This window comes from Solanum stenotomum, chromosome 8 (assembly GCF_019186545.1).
Source record: "Solanum stenotomum isolate F172 chromosome 8, ASM1918654v1, whole genome shotgun sequence".
In the NCBI taxonomy this organism is placed as follows: Eukaryota; Viridiplantae; Streptophyta; class Magnoliopsida; order Solanales; family Solanaceae; genus Solanum; species Solanum stenotomum.
This window is the reverse complement of record NC_064289.1, coordinates 47,844,224-47,859,717: the sequence shown is the minus strand read 5'-3', so window position 1 is coordinate 47,859,717 and position 15,494 is coordinate 47,844,224. Positions and strand designations below refer to the sequence as shown.

General features: G+C 37.1%; 1 protein-coding gene across 1 annotated transcript in view; it reads left to right on the top strand.

The window, feature by feature from the left end:
- LOC125872833 (ATP synthase subunit d, mitochondrial) overlaps positions 1–8,989 on the top strand; it is a 739,546-nt gene extending 730,557 nt beyond the window's left edge. Inside the window, exon 6 of the mRNA XM_049553632.1 lies at positions 8,979–8,989. The gene's annotated coding sequence lies outside the window, so the exon portion shown is untranslated. The remainder of the gene's footprint in view (positions 1–8,978) is intronic.
- The last annotated feature ends 6,505 nt before the right edge of the window (positions 8,990–15,494 follow it).

Genomic DNA, 15,494 nt, shown 5'->3' with positions numbered 1-15,494 from the left:
CTTTTTGTTTATTAAATGTCTCCACCAACAGCTTGATTGTCAACTTTTGTTCCTCCAAATGTTTATCTGGAGGTATTTCTGAGCAATGATGCATAGTCTTAAACATTAGTATTCTATTTTATTATTTCTTGTTTAGTTTTTGTAATTTTTTATGGAGATCTTCAAATGCCTCTAAGCCATTTGATTTTCCTTCAGCCTAATAACGTTGGTGATACTCTTGTTTCATTTTGAAAAGTTATCAATTATTTCTTTTATACTTGTGGAACAATAGGAAAATGGTTTTCCACTTGGTGAAAAGGCCATTAAACCAACATCTGCACCGGTTCAAGTCGCAAGTTTATATACATAATGGAACAAGGTATTATTTTGAGAAACTAACAATGCTTGCTTTCTCAGACTTAATGAATATAAACTTGCAACTCGGGCCAGAGGGAATGTTGGTTTTATGGTCTTTTCACTAGTGTAAAATCATTTTCCTATGGTTCCACAAGAATATAAACAATAATGGAAACGTTTTCAAAAGTGAAAGTAGAGGATCGCCAACCTGATATGCTTAGGGAAATTCTAATTGGTTTGACGCATTCGAATATGTATAAAAAATTATGAACATTGGACGAGCAAAAAAAAAGTGAATACTAATGTATAAGACTATACACCCTAACTCACAAATACGTCTAGATAAATATATGAAGGAGTAGAAGCTGGCAATTAAGTTGTAGGTTGAGATTGTTAAAGAAAAAAATAGGAAGCGTTATTCTGGAATACATTTTATTTTTAATACAAAAAAGCAAACGCCTCATATAAAATAATATTAGCATAACTTATGCAAACATTACAAATACACTCTATTCATTATTATTTTTATACACCCTATCAGAGGATCCCTTGTATTTTTGTTTGAGAGTTCATCTTTTTTTGGTATAACTCTTGTATACGACAAGTTGACCTTTGTTTTATTAGTGGAACTCTTTGCTTGATTGATAAAATAAACAAACAAATTTATTAAGGGTAAGACCTGTGCTGGTAGTGCTGTTATGACCTATTGTTTATCATATATTTTTGTAACCCATCTCAATCAATTTTTTTTTTGTGTTGGATTGGAAAATATCTCATTTATTGATAAAATCCATTTTGACAGGCCAAACTCTTTTGAAATTTTCATGTGGAGATTGAAATGCATTGATAGTTTATGAGGGAAATTAATATTGAAGGGATTGTTATTTAGCGATTCTTATACATTAATTTATTAATTTCTTTCAATTAATATTTTTTTACTATTTACATTCCTAATGCACATATTTTTATTCGACATTCTAATCAACATAAAATAATACTAATCGTTAGTAGATGTTTTATAAACTCATATTACAAAATATTCCACCATCTCACTGAGAGCTAGCTTAGGTGTAAAATCAAAATACATCAATCTTTATAAAGTTGGAACAATGAAAGAATACTAATGAGTGAACGAGTGTTCTCTTTGATCCATTACATTCATATTGTTCATTAGTTCAGTAAAAGTCTTCAATGAATTTACTAGTCTATACAAAACAAAAACTTATTAAATTTTAAAGATGAAACAAACAAAAAACTAACTTATTTATATAAGAATTTTATAACCTTCTATATTGTTGTCAAAAATCTCATATAAATTGGTGAGAAGACAAACAAAATGAGACTTAATAACATAGAAAATAATTGACTATATTAGAAAACTCGATCGCTAGTAAAGTCTTCTCCAACCGTAGCTCCAATTTTAAAAACACCAATTACCAACTCCAAGATACTTATGAGTTTAATAACCATCACGAACTGATTCCTCAAATCATGATTGTACTTACTATAATCAACCAGTATGTAAGCTAAAGTGTAACCTTTAATAACAACTAATAAGTGTAAGGGTAGAATTGAGCAGAAACAACACTATAACAACAAAACAAGATAGAAATGGAAGAAAACAAAACATATAATCAAAAGATCCCTCCCAAAACCGAGAAATCACAAGTACAGAGCAATAAAAAATAAGAGTACAAGTCCCAAAACTGGAAAAAAGGCAAAGTTGCCTCACATAGCAAATGACTAGCTATATAATAAACAGAAGGAGACCAACAAGTGTAGAATGACAAGTGCTCACCCTTGTCTCTGATTTGAAATGATGTTGATGGCTAGAAATCACCACTGGTAGCTGGTACTAGGACCTGCATCACAAAACAGATGCAGAGTGTAGCATGAATACCATAGCAAAGGTACTTTGTAGGCATCATAGGCCGACTAAGCAAGAAAGGTGAACACAATATGAAAATATTAAATCTACACACAAATAGGGGTGAAAGTGGAATTTTTTTTGAAAAGCATACAAGCAGACCAAAATTATATCTAAGCACAAGTAAACTGAACATAATTGGACCTATAATGCTAGAAAGTACACTAGTGCGCAAGATTAAATTAAACTCATGCGGAATCCCACAAGCCTAATAGGTACATAGAATAGCTAAATCTACCAAAGAGAAGTGCTATGGATAAGAATCCAAAAAGTGAAAGTTGGGTTGCCAGCCCAAGTAACCACAACACCCATAAAAGGGACCACCTAACCAACTAGTCGAATCCCAGTCCAACTAGCAAGAGTGAACTAGAGGGTATGTAGAAATGTTCTAGACCACCTAGACAGATAGTCTACTCTCAGAACGTAAGCCACCCAAGCTAACCCTGTTTCTGGCATCTCATAAGCATACTGGAATATCTAAGAGAGACAAGAACTAATGCAGAAGCTAGATCAATTGATAACTGAAAGTGGGAGGAACCCAACTAAACTGAATATGATAAACATTTGAATAGTTTAATAATACTGAAAGGTAAACTTAACAAGTCAAGCTGATTCAATTACTATGTATAAAAAAGCCTCTACTAACTAGAGTTACTGGGACATGCCCCCAGCTAACCCTAGAAAAATTGAAAACTGAATAAAAGACCAAAATGGAAAGCATGTCTATTGTCCTCGAAGTATGAGGACTCACCACTTAAGATACTGACTACGAATCGAGCAACGATCTATGCATGATTTGGATGTTGAGTACCTGAACCTACATCATAAAAGGATGTAGCGCAGAATATGCGTTAGTAGTTGGAATGTACTGAGCATGCATGATATAGATAATAGCTTAACAAAACATATATGAACTAAACAATGCACAACTGAGCAAAGATATAATGTGAACAGGATATAAGTGTTGAACTATAACTGGAACTGAGCGAAATGCAATTACCAAGTACTAACCATGAACATAACATGCTAAGACTGAATACTGAAGTATAAACTGAAAACCTGGTCAAATACACTAGAGTTTGACTATGGGAGCAACTATTAACCAACATAAAACCTCGTGAGCTAAACGTGGAGTCTAATGTAGACACCCCATCGAGAGGACCTAATATACCTTGCCAGGGGTATAAAGGCATAACTAGCGTGATCACTAAATCTGATGCCCAACAGAGGGGACTTATAACCTACAGAGGCACGTAGTTCTGGGACTATGAGGGTACGCTAAACCCAAGTCCAACTTGATGCTAAGTCTACTCCCAACTGAATATTCATATGACTGAAATGTAACTAAAATACTGAATAACTCCGAAATACTAACATGCAAATCTGAGAATACAACATTTATAAACTGGTAATACCACATTCGAAGTTTGGAGAATGATTATTTGTTTAACTGACCTAGTGTAACATCTCGCTAATTGAAAAAGTAAGAAAGAGTTAGAATTGGAAATAGTCATTTTAGGAAAGAATGAAAAATATGGAAATTTGTTTAATTTAAGTTAAGTTTGAGTTTTTGGTAAACTTTAAGCGAGCATAATGCCTAGCTCAGAATAATTTAGGTGTGCTTCCAGATACCATAGGAAAGATCTTGGAATTATCTTTCCAACGCCACTGAGTTTTCGCGATTTCGAGATCGTATGAGTGAGATATTCCCATTGGAATTTGGGTTGGTAGGATAAGGAGAGTTTTATTCGTTTTTGGTAATTACTTAGGCATCTAAACTGAACATGGTCAGTTTACACTTTTGAAAATTGAGTTAGGGTTTTAGAGAAGAGAAAAGAGGAGGAAAATAGAGGAGAAGAAGTAAGAATCATCAAATTCTCGAAGCTAAGATTGTGGAGTTTGTCAAGGGGTGATCCTTACGAGGTATGTGAAGCTTTCATAATGTTGGATTCGTTTACCCACGTGCCAAACATGTTTATTTCAGCGTGAATTCATCCTAAAAGGGTTGAAAGTTTGTTTTTTTTTCTTGATATGTATTCTTGAATTTGGTTGAGATTGGGAAGTTTTTGAGACCATTATGTCGAATTATAGAGTTGTTTTGAGTTAGGTTCTTACGTACATTTACTGAGTATCTGAATCTAAAGAGAATTTTGGAAAGCGAAGAAGGAAAAAAGTTGGGCGAATCTGGGTACCAGATCCGCGTCCCGGACCTGTTCCTCATATTGGAAAAATTCTCCTCGCGTCGCATCGCGGTCACGAACCATTCTACCTCAAAATTATTTCGTGACCAAATATTTAAATACAACTCCGCGTCGTGGACTTGCTTCCAGACAGTGATATCTTGATCTTTTCTCATGTTTAACTATCTAAAAACACTCCTAAACATCATGAGATCGTTCCTATAACAAATCGTAATCCTTGAATCCATAATTCAATTCAAGGAAAGTTAAGAGTCAAGGAAAGTTAAGAGTCAAGCTAAGAGAAATTCATAAAGTTTTCCAAAATCTTTTACAAACGTTTTAACTTTGTTTTAATACTTAAGCTCTGAGTTGAGTAAAGAGTAAGAGTAAAAGTTTAGTTCTTCAAAGATTATATGGGAACTAAGTATTCCCAAGAGTTAAAATATTTTCACATTTGAGCAAGAAAGGGAACATCGATTCCAAGAGAGCTTTTAAGCTAAGGTTTGAGTAATTATCTCAAACCAAAGAAAGAAGTTTTGTATTAAAAACCATATGAGCTAAGTGTATTTTTGGGAGTAGTCTTGAGCACCAATATGGGGATGTGAGTTAACTCTAGTCTCCATAAACCATGTAGCCATCATGGGTAGTAAATGATCATACTTTTTAGATGATTCCTTAAGTGCTTTTTAGAATAGACTAGTGGATCCACTTAGTTAAGGCGTCCTATATGATGGCAAAATATAGGGCAGTTCTGGCAGCGTGGGTAAGACGATGTATCACCACTTAGGCTCATAGTGGTGGTTGTCGGTTAGAGAAACTCGCACAATATTATATTACTTTATATGTTATTAAGTTGTTATTGTATTTCTTTAACAAACTGAGTTGCTTTCTACTGTTTTAAAAACTTTCTATATATCACATGTGTATTGTTGCTTTATATTAAGTTAAGTTATTCATGAGTTGTGTAACAACCCTAAAAACAAACTAGAGTAACTAGATCCTAACGTGTGTTCGTTTGTGATCGTCTTGAGTGTTGATGGTATTTCGTGTGGTCAAGATGCATGGTTGAGGTATTTTTTTTAAAAGGTATTAAAACATTTAAAATGGTATTTTAGAATTCATTCTTCATATTTCTCAAAACCAAAACCCTTCTCTCCTAAAAGTTCTCTCTAGAACTCCGTTAAAGGTCAAGGTCCAAAATCAAGCTAGGGTTGAAGGTTTCAAGTGTTTTCTTCTCAAAATTCATGGGATTCATGAAAGTTAAGGTATGGGGATCCTTTATCCTTGGTTATTCTTCCTTTCAAGGAGTTCAATCCAAATGATTTCAAAGTTCTTCCAAAAACACAAAAACCCAAATTTTGATTCTAAGCATGGGTTCTTGCATTAAATGATTTTTAATGATGATTTATGTTATTATTGATGTTTGTTGATGGTTTTTAAGAAAGAAAATTCCATGAACCCATGTCTTTCCAAGTTTCCTAAATTTCACCATAAAGTGGGTATATTGATTTTTATTCGATGATAATAGAATTATGTTTAGATTATTGTGGGCTGTTGATTTATGCCATTAACTATATCTAATTGTGTGGAATTGTTAGTGAATTGAGTAATTGAGTTCATAGCCTTGAATGGGCATTTTGTGAATTAATCTTCATGATGCTTATTGAATTGTTTTATTGGTTTCTATTGTTATCTACACCTATCTTATGGTGAATTGTGGTAGAATTTAGTAAAGGTGCTTATGGCTTTGGAGAATGGTAAGTTGACCTAACTTCATTGTTAATGTAAAGTTGATTTAGGATTGTGATAGATTGATGTGTGATCCACTTATGGTGGAGGTGTTTACTTATTGAATGTATTATGATCATGGCCTTAAAGGCATTATATGAATAATTGAGTATTACCATGATATTGTGTTGTGAATGTGATGTGAAGGAGTTGAATGAGAATCTAATAAAGTAAAGGTAATTATGTTGTAAATGCAAGGGTGTTGTGATTGAAATCTTGTTCTCTCTTAACACTTATGAATGAAGATGATGGAATGTGAAGTGCCTTATATTGTTGAATGTCATCTCTTGACTTGGTAGACTTAGGTGCTCTTCTTGATAAATGAAAAGTTATGTTGAATATAAATCGATTGGCAATGACATTCCTTTCACATGTAAGTGATGAAATCTGTTTCTGAGTTGGGTAGTGTTGAGTAATTTATGCATATCTCGTTCTCTAGAACTTCGTTTACAATGAATAAATATGATTTCGAACGCTAACTCGTATACCTACAACTCTTATGTTTATGTAAAACTCTAATTTAACTATTATGGAAACGAAATATGGGACGCAACATAGGGCAAGTTCTGCCCAGATTTTGGAAATTGAAATCCTGTATGATCAGCTGTTAGTGTTTTGAATTTATCTTTTTGTACAAAATGTATTTTGTGGTGATTCTTGTTTGTTTGCAACCTTAAGAGATGTATTTACATCTTTCATGAAGGTAATAAATTCTATTTTTGCCGTTTTCCTTTTCAAATCTAACTTGCGACTTGAGGTACCAGGTTGGATAGATTCACTGTTTTGGGAGCATAGTTATATTTGTACATGCTAGGCTTACTTGTGATGATGATCTTGTTTTACGTCAACATTACTGAGCTAATAGAAGTTAAAGAAGTTATGTAATTGTATTTTAAAGGTTGTATATACTCGTGAACAAGTTGAGGACCTTGAAACATTGGTTGGTCTACAGTCTGAACTCGCAAAGTTGGGTGGACTGTTTCTTTGTTAAAGTACTGAGGTTTGTGTATAAACTTGTATTTGCACTCTTTTAAGTGCTGGAATATTTGAAAGTTGATCTTGGTACCTTGGTTACCTCTTGTCACTTTACATTGTCGTGTTGGTATCCTTTAAGACGTTAAAGAAGCTTGTGTAACTCGCCCACTTGTACGGATTGTTTGATTCCTTGACACTCTTTTTGGGACCTTGTCTTTCTTGTGGTTGTGACTTTGTCACTATTGGCATGCCTCTTGATTTGGATCATTTGCCATCTTGACTCTGGATTTTTAGTCCGTCTTAAGAATGGAAGTTGTCCATTTTAAGCACGAACTAAGAAGCCATTTTTAATATGGTTCTTGGTTCTCTTGATTATTGGGCTTTAACCCTTCTTGATACAGGGCGTCGACCCTTCTTGATACTTGCTTGTGATTGGTGGAAAGACATGATGTACATATTGGGCGAGCCTTGTTATTGAATCTCTTGGAAATTTGTGCTATAAGCGTTCTTGACACTTGGATCTTTAAATGTAAAAATTGATACCCTTAGTGTGAACTCTAGCTACTTGATAGGTTCTACAACGTGTAGGTAGTAGTATGGGATGCTATCTACACATGGCATGAGTAGGCTTTGAAGGTGCAAAAGTGAGTTCCCTAAGTCTATATGACTAAAGTGTGAAGTCCCCTAAATGTATGAACGTGTCCTAAATGACTTTGAAGAAGAATGTTGACTTATTGTCTAAATGATTTGTTGAATGAATAGCTTATTTTAATGAAGTGAGTTACTTAGTATGTTACCTTGAAGCGTGATGGTTCTTGTCTATAGTAGCTTTGAGGAACACTTAGGTGTGTATGAAGAGGTTGTATGGGCGGCCACTTCATGTCTCACTCAAGTGTGTCTTAGGGTAATTTTAGATAAGGGTCCTTGGATGATAAAATGAGTTACTTGGTGAAAGTGTTGAGTATGTCTATAATGTGGTTAATGTCTTATATGTTGGTTATGTTCTATAATATGCCTAATATGTCAATGTTCATGAAGTTTTACTAAAATGGCATAAGGAATGACTTTCAACCAAATGTCCTTTTTAGCATGTTTTTGCATGGTTTCCATACTTAGTACTTAATTGTGCTAACCCCTCCATTTCCCTTTTGACTAAAATGTAGGGATTTGGAGATGTTGATATTCCATGGTTGATGGATAGGTTTCTAAGGTGTTTGAAGATGAAGACTTGGTGAGTCCTCATAGATTCGAGGACAATAACCAACATGTTCCTTTATGTCTTGTAGTTTTGTTATAGTTTTGAGTGGGCTTAGTCCCAATGTTGTATTCAAGTATTAGATGGTTTTGAGACATCATGTATAAAGTCTAGAAAGTCTTTCGCTTGTTATTTGATGAAAGTTTCTTCGTGTGTGAAGAATTTTTTTTTATTCCTTGTGGGTTTTAGTGCCTATGGGATGAATGAATGCTAAGAGGCTTGTATTAGACCTCCGAGAGGTCGAGTATGCCGGTTACGACTAGGAGGTGCTCTCGAGTCTTGACAAGTTGAGTAAAGCCAAGGTAAGTGTTTCTTGCAGACTCCTTTCTAGCTTATGTTATGTTTAGTATTCCCTTCGCATACTCGTACATTCAATGTACTGATGCCATTTGGCCTGCATCATTTTATGATGCAGACTCAGTTAACCAGGATCAGCATCCAGTGCCTCGTTGATTCGATTGAGCACTCAGAGTCAGTTGGTGAGCCTCCTTGCTATCCAGAGGACTCCTTTTTATCATTTGCTTTTGGTATTTCAGTTGTTAGGGTGATCGGGGGTCTTGTCCCGACACCTTCCTTTTTTTAGAGGCTTCATAGACAGTTAGTAGTTCAGTTGTCTTTACATTGTTATTTCTTATGTTGAGACTTGAGTTGCCACTTTGGCCAAGTTAAATTTTTTGACTTTTAAACGTTCTAAGTTATTCTATTAAACAGTTGAGTAGAGATGTATTGAATCCTTGTATAATGCTTTTAAGTCTTCCACTGAGTAAGTAAGCCAGTCCAAGGGTTCGCTTGGAGCCAACAATGGTTCTCGAGTGCCAGTCCCGCCCAGTGTGTAGGCTTGGGGTGTGAAAAACTTGGTATCAGAGCACACAGTTCCAGAGTCCTAGGTAGTCTATGAAACCGTGTCTGTAGAGTCCTAGTTATCGGTGTGAAGCACGCCACATTCATTTCGTGCGATAGAGTTTATCTCTATGAAGTTTCTTCTAATTCGTGAATGCACATGTTTTCAATTGATCAAGCCTCCATGAAGATCTGTCCGAGGTCGTCTTGCTGGGAGGAACGTTGAGGAACAATGGGTACCTAATGCACCTAAAGTGCAACCCCAATGGGAAGTCACCAATGTTGAGTTCAGGGAAGCGATAAGAATGCTAAGTCTAGTGGTGACTAACCAGGTTGGACAACAAAGAGGGACTAGACAGGAAGTGGCTGATACTTCGAGGATCTGAGAGTTCTTGAGGATGAATCCTCCAATTTTCATTGGTTCAAGAACTACTGAGGATCCAGAGAACTTTATCGAGGAGCTGCAAAAGGTATTTGAAGTTATGCACGTTACCGATGCTGAACGAGTAGAACTAGCTGCATATCAACTGAGGAGTGTTTCTAGGATTTGGTTTGACCAGTGGAAGAAGGGTAGAGTTGAGGGAGCACTACCTGCGAGTTAGGCTTGTTTTGAGGAGACCTTTTTGGGATGTTGCTTCCCCCGCGAACTGAGAGAGGCCAAGGTACGAGAGCTTCTCACCCTTAAGCAGGATTCACTAAGTGTTCATGAGTACAACTTGAGGTTCACCCAATTGTCCCTCTATGCTCTGGAGATGGTTGTGGATATGAGAAGTAGGATGAGTCTATTTGTTGTTGGGTTGTCCCGACAGTCAAGCAAAAAGGGCAGGGCAACGATGCTAATTGGGGATATGGATATATTGAGGTTTATGTTCTATGTACAATGGGTTGAGGAGGAGAAGCTGAGGGACAGGGAGGAAATTAGAAACAAGAAGGCTAAGACGTCTGAGAATGAGTCCGGGCAGCAAAGAAATTATATGAACCAGTCTTCGTCCCAACAAAACCAAAAGGGACCTGCTCCATCATCTGCTAGTGTACCTGCACCTAGAAACAAAGGTGAGTACAATAGTTAGAATTCACAACATTTAAGAGCTAGACTTGCCCAATCACAGGGTAGTGTGGCACAATGAGGTAACTGGGCTCATGCATGTGCTAAATGTCGTAGGACCCACCCAGGTAAATGTCACGATGGCTCTACAAGTTATTTCAAGTGTGGACAAGAGGGTCACTTCATGAAATAGTGTCCAAAGAATTGGCAAGGTGATGGGAATCAGGGCAATAGAGTCCAATCTTCATTAGTTGCTCCACCAGACAGGGATGCACCTAGATGAGCTACTTCGGTACTGGCGGAGGAGCAAACCACCTTTATGCGATCAATAGTCGTCAAGAGCAAGAGAATTCTCCATACGTTGTCACTGGTATGATCAAAGTCTTTACTCTTGATGTTTATGCTTTGCTAAACCCAAGAGAAAGTTTATCTTTTGTAACCCCTTATGTTGCAATGAACTTTGATGTCCTCCCTAAAAAACGTTGTGAACCCTTTTGTGTTTCTAGACCAATTGGGGAATCTATTCTAACTGAGCGAGTATATCGTGATTGTGTCATTTCTATCAATCATAAGTACATCGTGGCTGATTTAATTGAGTTAGACATGGTAGATTTTGATGTCATTCTAGGTATAGACTGACTTCATGCCTGTTATGCCTCCATTGAATGTAGGACTCGTGTTGTTTGGTTCCAAATTCCTAATGAGCCAGTTATAGAGTGGAGTAGTAGTTCAGCAGTGCCTAAAGGTCGTTTCATTTCATACCTAAATGCGAGAAAGTTACTTTCCAAGGGTTGTATCTATCATTTGGTCCGAGTTAAAGATTACAGTGTTGAGGTACCTCCTATTGAGTTAGTTCTAGTTCTGAGTGATTTTCCAGAAGTCTTTCCTGATGATCTACCCGGAGTCCCTCCTGAGAGAGAAATATACTTCGGTATAAATGTTCTTCCTGATACTCGTCCTATCTCTATTACGCCATATAGGATGACACCAGCAAAGTTGAAAGAGTTAAAAGAACAGTTGAAAGATCTCCTTGATAAGGTCTTTATTCGACCAAGTGTCTCACCTTGGGGTGCTCCGGTCTTGTTTGGGAGGAAGAAGGATGGTTCCCTTAGGATGTGTATCGATTATCGCCAGTTGAACAAGGTTACTATCAAGAATAAGTATCCTCTTCTGACAATAAATGATCTCTTCGATCAACTTCAGGGTTCTACTTGTTTATCCAAGATAGACCTCAGATTAGGCTACCATCAGTTAAGAGTAGGTGAATGTGATATTTCAAAGATAATATTCAGAACCCGTTATGGTCATTATGAGTTCTTAGTTATGTCCTTTGGTTTGACCAATGCGCCTGCAGTATTCATGGACCTTATGAATAGAGTACTCAAGCCTTATTTAGATATGTTTGCTATCGTCTTCATTGATGACATACTAATATATTCGAGGAATGAAGATGATCATGCTAGTCATCTCAGAATAGTTTTCCAAACTCTAAGAGATAGAGAGTTGTATGACAAGTTCTCTTAGTGCGAGTTTTGGATTGAGTCTATGGCATTCTTAGGCCACATTGTGTATGGAGAGAGAATTAAAGTTGATACTTAGAAAATAGAGGCAGTGCAGAATTGGCCTAGACCCACATCTCCAACTGACATTAGGAGTTTCTTGGGTTTGGCTGGCTATTATAGAAGGTTCGTAGAGGGGTTCTCGTCTATTTCATACCCTTTGACCAAGTTGACTCAGAAATAGTGAAATTTCAATGGTCTGAACCTTGTGAGAAAAGCTTTTAGGAATTGAAAAAGAGTTTGACTACTGCCCCAATATTGCCCTTACCAAAAGGTACTCAAGGTTTTGTTGTGTATTGTGATGAGTCTAGAGTTGGTTTGGGTTGTGTGTTGATGCAGAATGGCAAAGTTATAGCTTATGCCTCCAGACAGTTGAAAGTTCATGAGAAGAATTACCCAACCCATGACTTAGAGTTGGCTGCTGTAGTATTTGGTTTGAAGATATGGCGCCATTATCTCTACGGTGTTCATGTGGATGTGTTCACCGATCACAAGAGTCTTCAATATGTGTTTACTCAGAAAGAGCTTAATCTTAGACAAATGAAGTGGTTAGAATTACTCAAAGATTATGACATGAGTATTCTTTATCACCCAGGTAAGGCTAATGTTGTTGCTGATGCATTAAACATGTTTTCTATGGGTAGTACCACCCATTTTGAGGAAGATAAGAAATAGCTAGCAAGAGATGTGCATACACTTGAACACTTAGGAGTTCGACTAATGGATTCCACAAAAGGAGGAGTAGTGGTGATGAATTATCCTTACTGTTTGAGGTTAAAGAGAAACAATACCAAGACCCAATTTTGATTGAATTAAAGGCAAATGTTCATAAGCAGAAAGTTATGGCTTTTGAACAAGGGGGAGATGGTGTATTTAGGTATCAAGACAGATTATGTGTACCAAGAGTGGATGAACTCCAAGAGAGGATCATGGAGAAAGGTCATAGCTCCAGATATTCCATTCATCCAGGTTCCACAAAGATGTATCATGACTTGAGAGAAGTGTATTGGTGGGGTAGTATGAAGAAGGGCATGGTAGAGTTTGTGGCTAAGTGTCCGAATTGCCAACAAGTTAAAGTAGAGTACCAAAGCCCAGGTGGTATGACTCAAAATATAGAACTTCTAGAATGGAAGTGGGAGATGATTAATATGGATTTCATCACAAGTTTACCAAGGTCTCGCAGGTAACATGATTCTATTTGGGTGATTGTCGATAGAATGACAAAATCAGCCCACTTTTTGTCGGTTTAGACTACCCATTCTATAGAAGATTATGCTAAGTTGTATATTCAAGAGGTAGTTAGACTTCATGAGGTTTCGGTCTCCATTATTTTAGACAGAGGTGCATAATTTCCTGCACAGTTTTGGAAGTCATTCCGAAAAGGCTTGGGTTCAAAGGTGAACTTCAGTACTGCCTTTCATCCTCAGATAAATGGGTAAGCAGAGCGCACTATTCAGACCTTAGAGGACATGTTGAGGGCTTGCATGATTGACTTCAAAGGTAATTGAGATGATCATCTACCTCTTGGCTTCATATGAAGCTCTTTATGGGAGAAGATGCATATCTCCTATTGGATGGTTCGAAATTGGTGAAGTTGGGCTGATAGGACCAGACTTAGTTCATCAAGCTATGGAGAAGGTGAAAGTGATTCAAGAGAGGTTGAAAACAGTGCAGAGTCGTCAGAAATCCTACATTGATGTTAGGAGAAGGGAGTTAGAGTTTGAAGTAGATGATTGGGTCTACTTGAAAGTATCACCCATGAAGGGTGTTATGAGATTTGGTAAGAAGGGGAATACTAGTCCCCGGTATATTGGTCCTTACAGAATATCCAAGAGGATAGGTAATGTAGGTTATGACTTGAAGCTACCCCAAGAGTTAGCAGCGGTTCATCCGGTATTTCACATTTCCATGTTGAAGAAGTGCATGGGAGATCCTTCACTTATTATACCAACTGAAGATATTGGTGTCACGCCCCGAGCTACCCCCGAGACGCGGACACGGGACCTAGGACCACAAGTGATCCCAAGCTAACCCTGCTGGCATGACCATGAGCATACTAAAGATAATAAACTGATGCGGAAGCTAAATCATAAAATAGATCTGAAAAGATGGGGAATACCCATATACTATAACTGAATATAAGAAATCTGAGAGTTTAATACAAAAGAAATATCAAACTCAAGATACTAAGCTGAATCTAACTATGTCTGAAATAAGCCTCTAAACTGACTAGAAATGTTGGGACATGCCCCAACTAGATCTAGCAAAACTGAAACTAAAGGACTAGAATACTGAAAAAGAAACTCATGACTATTTTCCTCGGAGAATGAGGACTCACCACTGATTCTGCTGAACTGGAGATCGGGAATCGATCTAAGCGTGATCTGGATACTGAGAACCTGAACCTACATCACGAGAAGATGTAGCGCACGTATGCGTCAGTACTTGAAAGGTACTGAGCATGCAAGATAGAGTAAAGCTGAAAGAACATATAACTGAACAAAGCAATAAAGCAATGAAACCATCTGGACATGATATAGATACTAAAAATACTGAATACTGATCTAACTGAAGCAATGACCAAATTTATAACATGCTGAGACTGAATACTGACTGTACTGAAATATGGTCAATGCAATAGAGTCTGACTGAACTGTGGGAGCTACTAATAACCGACATAAAACCACATGAGCTAAATGTGGAGTCCGATGTATACGCCCCATCGAGAGGACCCAATATACCCTGCCAGAGGTATAGAGGCATGCTGGCGTGATCACTAAACTGATGTTGCCCACAGAGGGGACTTACACCTACGTGGCTCGTAGTTCTGGGACTATATGGGTACGCTGAAACCCTAGTCCAACTCGGTATTATGCTACTCCCAATGAATTAAGTGGTTAACTGGTTATGACTGAATTTCTGTAAATACTGGATAGCTCGAAACTGAACATGCAAACTGAGAATGCAACAATTAATCTGATAATGATGCATTCATAAACTGAGGCATGTAAAACTGAATACTGAAATATCTGACCTAGCATGTGTAATTCAAGAACTAAAGAAATACATAGCTAGGGTTCTGAAATTCATGCGATAAACTGAGCAATAACATGATAATCTGATTTGGAACATTTAAATAACTAATTCATGATGATCTGCTATAATTCTAGAAACCCTAGGTCTGTTCATAATTATGGAATCAAGAATCTGACTGAATTCTAGGGACCTAATGGGCGAAAGGAACCCACTAGTGAAATCCCACATACCTGGTGACGAATTCCACGGAGAAATCTTTCGATTTCGGAGCTGGAACTGAAGAAACCTCGCTGCGTTCTTGAACTAGGGTTCTTGACCTTTTTCTCCCTTCTTGCTTCTAATTTTCTAAGTTTTGATTAATGAATTTGACTTAGGTAAGTTCTAGTTATGTTTCTAGACTTAAACTGATTAAAACCTCATGATTTAGGGTTTAAACGACGTATCTAAAGGGTTAAACGAAATAGGAAAAGACCAAAAGATCCCTGAATTAACTGCTGTCGGAGTGATCGACGGTTTGGACCTACGGGCCGTAGGTCAATCTACGGTCCGTAGA